An 8740-nucleotide genomic window follows, 5' to 3' on the forward strand; every position below is an offset into this window, starting at 1 on the left:
ACATCACCGCCAACGGGCACTACTCAGCGGCCTCGGCTTACAAGGCCCGGTTTGAGGGCTCCATCATCTCACCCATGCCCAAGATGGTGTGGGATAGTTGGGCACCGCCTAAGTGCAAATTCTTTGCCTGGCTTGTTATCAAGGATAGGGTCTGGACCGCCGATCGTCTTCAGCGGAGGGGTTGGCCAAACTGCAACTTATGCCAGCTTTGCACGAGGGAACCGGAGACCGCGGCGCATCTCCTCTTCAAATGTAGGTACTCCACTCGAATTTGGAATGCGGTCAGAGCTTGGGTGGACGCGCCGGAGTTGGATGTAGCGGCATGGACCGATATACCCTCGGTCAGCGAGTGGTGGACTTCGGTGGTTCTCACTCGTGGTCATAGGAAGAAAGCGGCGTCTTCTCTTATCATGCTTGTTTCTTGGGAGGTCTGGAAAAAGAGAAACGCAAGAGTTTTTCAGCAAACTTGTAGGCTGCCATCTATGGTGGTCGAAGGCATTAAGGCAGAGGCGAAGAACTAGATCATCGCTGGGGCTAGGCACTTGGGTTCTTTGATGCCGCGAGAGTAGGCTAAATTTTCATTTGTGGAGGAGTAATGACCCTCATAAGACCTTTGTTACTCTGTTACTCCCCTTCTTTTTAATGAGATGAGGCAAAGCTTTTGCCTCCGTTTCAAAAAAAAAGGAATTACACGTGAGATTTTGGAAAACAAGTTCTTAGAGGATTTTTATGAAAAACCAGTTTTAGTTAGTTATTTTGTTAAAGTAAGTTTATACTATTCCTTGTTGGGTGAAAAAAAAAATGAAAACTCAATTACGTAGACTGTGTTGCTCCAGTATGGCGCTGTGGACTATCCTGTGCAAAGGGGACTCAGGTCGCCGATCTGTTTCCAGTTTTCATCGGCCATGGGAGAAATTTTGCCATGGCAGTCAGAATATACGACAAATGGAAGTGGTGAACTCGTGGAGGGTGACCTACAGGGGTTCAGTGCACTTCGGCTGCCAGTGCATGGACGCCGCACTCGTCGACTGCATCACACGCTGTTGGAAATATGCCCTAGAGGCAATAATAAAAATATTATTATATTTCTATGTTCATGATAATTGTCTTTTATTCATGCTATAACTGTATTATCCAGAAATCGTAATACACGTGTGAATACAAAGACCACAATATGTCCCTAGTAAGCCTCTAGTTGACTAGCTCGTTGTGATCAACAGATAGTCATGGTTTCCTAGCTATGAACATTGGATGTCGTTGATGACGGGATCACATCATTAGAAGAATGATGTGATGGACAAGACCCAATCCTAAGCATAGCACAAAGATCGTGTAGTTCGTTTGCTAGAGCTTTGCCAATGTCAAGTATCTCTTCCTTCGACCATGAGAGCGTGTAACTCCTGGATACCGTAGGGGTGCTTTGGGTGTATCAAACGTCACAACGTAACTGGGTGACTATAAAGGTGCACTACAGGTATCTCCGAAAGTATCTATTGTTTTATGTGGATCGAGACTGGGATTTGTCACTCCGTATGACGGAGAGGTATCTCTGGGCCCACTCGGTAATGCATCATCATAATGAGCTCAAGGTGACCAATGTGTTGGCCACGGGATCATGCATTACGGTACGAGTAAAGTGACTTGCCGGTAACGAGACTGAACAAGGTATTGGGATACCGACGATCGAGTCTCGGGCAAGTAACGTACTGATTGACAAAGGGAATTGTATACAGGGTTTGATCGAATCCTCGACATCGTGGTTCAACCGATGAAATCATCGAGGAGTGTGTGGGAGCCATCATGGGTATCCAGACCCCGCTGTTGGTTATTGCCCGAGAGTGGTCTCGGTCATGTCTGCATGTCTCCCGAGCCCGTAGGGTCTACACACTTAAGGTTCGGTGACGCTAGGGTTGTTAGGAAAACTAGTATGTGACTACCGAATGTTGTTCGGAGTCCCGGATGAGATCCCGGACGTCACGAGGAGTTCCGGAATGGTCCGGAGGTAAAGTTTTATATATGGGAAGTTGTTAAACGGGCACCGGAAAGTTTCGGGGTTATACCGGTATTGTACCGGGACCACCGGAAGGGTTCCGGGGGTCCACCGGGAGGGGCCACCCCTCCCGGGGGGCCACTTGGGCTGCGTGGGGATAGCAGCCAGCCCCTAGTGGGCTTGGCGCGCCCCCCTCCTTGGGCCCATGCGCCTAAGGGTGGGGGGGAAACCCTAAAGGGGGCGCACCCCCTTTGCTTGGGGGGCAAGCCCCCCACCCCTTGGCCGCCCCCCCCTAGGGTTTTCCCTAGAGGGCCGGCCCCCCTTGCCCTTTCCCCTATATATAGAGGGGTGAGGGGAGGGCTGCAATACACCATAACTCAAGGCGCAGCCCCTCCCCTCCCCAACACATCTCCTCCTCCGTACGTGCTTGGCGAAGCCCTGTCGGAATACTGCCGCGTCAACTGCACCACGCCGTCGTGCTGCCGTTGGAGCTGCCTTCCTCAACCTCTCCTTCCTCCTTGCTGGATCAAGACGGAGGAGACGTCTCCTGTCCCGTACGTGTGTTGAACGCGGAGGTGCTGTCCGTTCAGCACTAGGACATCGGTGATCCGAATCACGTTCGAGTACGACTCCATCATCACCATCTCCTTGGCAAGCTTCCGCTCGTGATCTACAAGTGGTATGTAGATGCAAACTCTCTCCCTTGACTCGTTGCTTAGATGAACTCATAGATGGATCTTGGTGAAACCGTAGGAAAATTTTTAATTTTCTGCAACGTTCCCCAACAGTGGCATCATGAGCTAGGTCTATGCGTAGTTCTCTTTGCACGAGTAGAACACAATTTTGTTGTGGGCGTGGATCTTGTCATCTTACTTGCCTCTACTAGTCTTTTCTTGCTTCGGCGGTATTGTGGGATGAAGCGGCCCGGACCAACCTTACACGTACGCTTACGTGAGACCGGTTCCACCGACTAACATGCACTAGTTGCATAAGGTGGCTGGCGGGTGTCTGTCTCTCTCACTTTAGTTGGAGCGGATTCGATGAAAAGGGCCCTTATGAAGGGTAAATAGAAGTTGACAAAATCACGTTGTGGTTATTCGTAGGTAAGAAAACCTTCTTGCTAGAACCCAATTGCAGCCACGTAAAAGATGCAACAACAATTAGAGGACGTCTAACTTGTTTTTGCAGCGATTGATCAAGTGATGTGATATGGACAGAAGTTGTGATGAATGATGAATTGTGATGTATGAGATCATGTTCTTTGTAATAGGATTCACGACTTGCATGTCGATGAGTATGACAACCGGCAGGAGCCATAGAAGTTGTCTTTATTTTTTGTATGACCTGCGTGTCATTGAAGAACGCCATGTAACTTATTTTACTTCTTTGCTAAACGCGTTAGTCATAGAAGTAGAAGTAGTCGTTGGCGTGACAACTTCATGAAGACACGATGATGGAGATCATGATGATGGAGATCATGGTGTCAAGACGGTGACAAGATGATCATGGAGCCCCGAAGATGGAGATCAATGGAGCTATATGATATTGGCCATATCATGTCACAACTATATAATTGCATGTGATGTTTATTATGTTTATGCATCTTGTTTACTTAGGACGACGGTAGTAAATAAGGTGATCCCTTACAAAATTTCAAGAAGTGTTCTCCCCTATCTGTGCACCGTTGCTACAGTTCGTCGCTTCTAAGCACCACGTGATGATCGGGTGTGATGGATTCTTACGTTCACATACAACGGGTGTAAGACAGTTTTACACAGCGAAGACACTTAGGGTTAACTTGACGAGCCTAGCATGTGCAGACATGGCCTCGGAACACGGAGACCGAAAGGTCGAACACGAGTCATATGAAAGATACGATCAACATGAGAATGTTCACCGATGATGACTAGTCCGTCTCACGTGATGATCGGACACGGGCTAGTCGACTCGGATCGTGTAACACTTAGATGACTAGAGGGATGTCTAATCTAAGTGGGAGTTCATAATTTGATTAGAACTTAATTATCATGAACTTAGTCTAAAACCTTTGCAAATATGTCTTGTAGATCAAATGGCCAACGCTCATGTCAACATGAACTTCAACGCGTTCCTAGAGAAAACCAAGCTGAAAGATGATGGCAACAACTATACGGACTGGGTCCAGAACCTGAGGATCATCCTCATAGCTGCCAGGAAACAATATGTCCTAGAAGGACCGCTAGGTGACGCTCCCGTCCCAGAGAACCAAGACATTATGAATGCTTGGCAGTCTCGTGCTGATGATTACTCCCTCGTTCAGTGCGGCATGCTTTACAGCTTAGAACCGGGGCTCCAAAAAACGTTTTGAGCATCACGGAGCATATGAGATGTTCGAAGAGCTGAAACTAGTTTTCCAAGCTCACGCCCGGGTCGAGAGATATGATGTCTCCGACAAGTTCTACAGTTGTAAGATGGAGGAAAACAGTTCTGTCAGTGAACACATCCTGAAGATGTCTGGGTTACACAACCGTATGACCCAGCTAAATATTAACCTCCCAGATGAGGCGGTCATTGACAGAATCCTCCAGTTGCTCCCACCAAGCTACAAGAGCTTTGTGATGAACTACAATATGCCGGGGATGGTAAAGACCATTTCTGAAGTATTTTCTATGCTGAAGTCAGCAAAGGTTGAAATCAAGAAAGAACATCAAGTGTTGATGGTCAATAAGACCACTAAGTTCAAGAAGGGCAAGGGTAAGAAGAACTTCAAGAAGGACGGCAAGGAGGTTGCCACGCCTGGTAAGCCAGTTACCGGGAAGAAGTCAAAGAATGGACCCAAGCCTGAAACTGAGTGCTTTTATTGCAAGGGGAAGGGTCACTGGAAGTGGAACTGCCCCAAATACTTAGCGGATAAGAAGGCCGGCAACACCAAAGGTATATTTGATATACATGTAATTGATGTGTACCTTACCAGTACTCGTAGTAACTCCTGGGTATTTGATACCGGTGCCGTTGCTCATATTTGTAACTCACAGCAGGAGCTGCGGAATAAACGGAGACTGGCGAAGGACGAGGTGACGATGCGCGTCGGGAATGGTTTCAGAGTCGATGTGATCGCCGTCGGCACGCTGCCTCTATATTTACCTACGGGATTAGTTTTGAACCTTAATAATTGTTATTTAGTGCCAAGTTTGAGCATGAACATTGTATTTGGATCTCGTTTAATTCGAGATGGCTACTCATTTAAGTCTGAGAATAATGGTTGTTCGATTTATATGAGAGATATGTTTTATGGTCATGCTCCGATGGTCAATGGTTTATTCTTAATGAATCTCGAGCGTAATATTACACATGTTCATAGTGTAGATGCCAAAAGATGTAAAGTTGATAACGATAGTCCCACATACTTGTGGCACTGCCGCCTTGATCACATTGGTGTCAAACGCATGAAGAAGCTCCATGCTGATGGACTTTTGGAGTCTCTTGATTATGAATCATTTGACACATGCGAACCATGCCTCATGGGCAAAATGACCAAGACTCCGTTCTCCGGTACAATGGAGCGAGCAACCAACTTGTTGGAAATCATACATACCGATGTGTGCGGTCCAATGAGCGTTGAGGCTCGCGGAGGATATCGTTATGTTCTCACTCTCACTGACGACTTAAGTAGATATGGGTATATCTACTTAATGAAACACAAGTCTGAGACCTTTGAAAAGTTCAAGGAATTTCAGAATGAGGTGGAGAATCAACGTGACCGAAAGATAAAGTTCCTACGATCAGATCGTGGAGGAGAATATTTAAGTCACGAATTTGGCACGCACTTAAGGAAATGTGGAATCGTTTCACAACTCACGCCGCCTGGAACACCTCAGCGAAACGGTGTGTCCGAACGTCGTAATCGCACTCTATTGGATATGGTGCGGTCTATGATGTCTCTTACCGATTTACCGCTATCATTTTGGGGATACGCTCTAGAGACAGCTACATTCACTTTAAATAGGGCACCGTCTAAATCCGTTGAGACGACACCGTATGAATTATGGTTTGGGAAGAAACCTAAGCTGTCGTTTCTAAAAGTTTGGGGATGCGATGCTTATGTCAAGAAACTTCAACCTGAAAAGCTCGAACCCAAGTCGGAAAAATGCGTCTTCATAGGATACCCTAAGGAAACTGTAGGGTATACCTTCTACTTAAGATCCGAAGGCAAGATCTTTGTTGCCAAAAACGGATGCTTTCTGGAAAAGAGTTTCTCTCGAAAGAAGTAAGTGGGAGGAAAGTAGAACTCGATGAAGTACTACCTCTCGAACGGGAAAGCGGTGCAGCTCAGGAAAATGTTCCTGTGATGCCCACACCAACTGAAGAGGAAACCAATGATGATGATCAAGGTACTTCGGATCAAGTTGCTACTGAACTTCGTAGGTCCACAAGGACACGTTCTGCACCAGAGTGGTACGGCAACCCTGTCCTGAAAATCATGTTGTTAGACAACGGTGAACCTTCGAACTATGAAGAAGCGATGGCGGGCCTAGATTCCAACAAATGGCTAGAAGCCATGAAATCCGAGATAGAATCCATGTATGAAAACAAAGTATGGACTTTGACTGACTTGCCCGATGATCGGCGAGCGATAGAAAACAAATGGATCTTTAAGAAGAAGATGGACGCGGATGGAAATGTTACCATCTATAAAGCTCGACTTGTCGCTAAGGGTTATCGACAAGTTCAAGGAATTGACTACGACGAGACATTCTCTCCCGTAGCGAAGCTTAAGTCCGTCCGAATCATGTTAGCAATTGCCGCATACTATGATTATGAGATATGGCAGATGGACGTCAAAACGGCATTCCTTAACGGGCATCTTAAGGAAGAGATGTATATGATGCAGCCAAAAGGTTTTGTCGATCCTAAGAACGCTAACAAAGTATGCAAGCTCCAGCGATCCATTTATGGGCTGGTGCAAGCATCTCGGAGTTGGAATATTCGCTTTGATGAGATGATCAAAGCGTTTGGGTTTATGCAGACTTATGGAGAAGCCTGCGTTTACAAGAAAGTGAGTGGGAGCTCTGTAGCATTTCTCATATTATATGTGGATGACATACTCTTGATGGGAAATAATATAGAATTTCTGGACAGCATTAAGGCCTACTTGAACAAATGTTTTTCAATGAAGGACCTTGGAGAAGCTGCTTATATATTAGGCATCAAAATCTATAGAGATAGATCGAGACGCCTCATAGGTCTTTCACAAAGCACATACCTTGATAAGATTTTGAAAAAGTTCAAAATGGATGAGTCCAAGAAAGGGTTCTTGCCTATGTTACAAGGTGTGAGATTGAGCTCAGCTCAGTCACCGACCACGGCAAAAGATAAAGAAGAGATGAGTGTCATCCCCTATGCTTCAGCCATAGGATCTATTATGTATGCCATGATGTGTACCAGACCTGACGTAAACCTTGCCGTGAGTTTGGTAGCAAGATACCAGAGTAATCCCGGCAAGGAACACTGGACAGCGGTCAAGAATATCCTGAAGTACCTGAAAAGGACAAAGGACATGTTTCTCGTTTATGGAGGTGACGAAGAGCTCGTCGTAAAGGGTTACGTCGACGCTAGCTTCGACACAGATCTGGATGACTCTAAGTCACAAACCGGATACGTGTATATGTTGAATGCTGGAGCAGTAAGCTGGTGCAGCTGCAAGCAGAGCGTCGTGGCGGGATCTACATGTGAAGCGGAGTACATGGCAGCCTCGGAGGCAGTGCATGAAGCTATTTGGATGAAGGAGTTCATCACCGACCTAGGAGTCATACCCAATGCGTCGGGGCCAATCAAACTCTTCTGTGACAACACTGGAGCTATTGCCCTTGCTAAGGAGCCCAGGTTTCACAAGAAGACCAGGCACATCAAGCGTCGTTTCAACTCCATCCGTGAAAATGTTCAAGATGGAGACATAGAAATTTGCAAAGTACATACGGATCTGAATGTCGCTGATCCGTTGACTAAACCTCTCTCGCGAGCTAAACATGATCAACACCAAAACTCTATGGGTGTTCGATTCATCACAATGTAACTAGATTGGTGACTCTAGTGCAAGTGGGAGACAGTTGGAAATATGCCCTAGAGGCAATAATAAAAGTATTATTATATTTCTATGTTCATGATAATTGTCTTTTATTCATGCTATACTTGTATTATCCGGAAATCATAATACACGTGTGAATACAAAGACCACAATATGTCCCTAGTAAGCCTCTAGTTGACTAGCTCGTTGTGATCAACAGATAGTCATGGTTTCCTGGCTATGGACATTGGATGTCGTTGATGACGGGATCACATCATTAGAAGAATGATGTGATGGACAAGACCCAATCCTAAGCATAGCACAAAGATCGTGTAGTTCGTTTGCTAGAGCTTTGCCAATGTCAAGTATCTCTTCCTTCGACCATGAGAGCGTGTAACTCCTGGATACCGTAGGGGTGCTTTGGGTGTATCAAACGTCACAACGTAACTGGGTGACTATAAAGGTGCACTACAGGTATCTCCGAAAGTATCTATTGTTTTATGTGGATCGAGACTGGGATTTGTCACTCCGTATGACGGAGAGGTATCTCTGGGCCCACTCGGTAATGCATCATCATAATGAGCTCAAGGTGACCAATGTGTTGGCCACGGGATCATGCATTACGGTACGAGTAAAGTGACTTGCCGGTAACGAGACTGAACAAGGTATTGGGATACCGACGATCGAGTCTCGGGCAAGTAACGTAC

Source organism: Triticum aestivum, chromosome 2A (assembly GCF_018294505.1).
Source record: "Triticum aestivum cultivar Chinese Spring chromosome 2A, IWGSC CS RefSeq v2.1, whole genome shotgun sequence".
Taxonomy (NCBI): Eukaryota; Viridiplantae; Streptophyta; class Magnoliopsida; order Poales; family Poaceae; genus Triticum; species Triticum aestivum.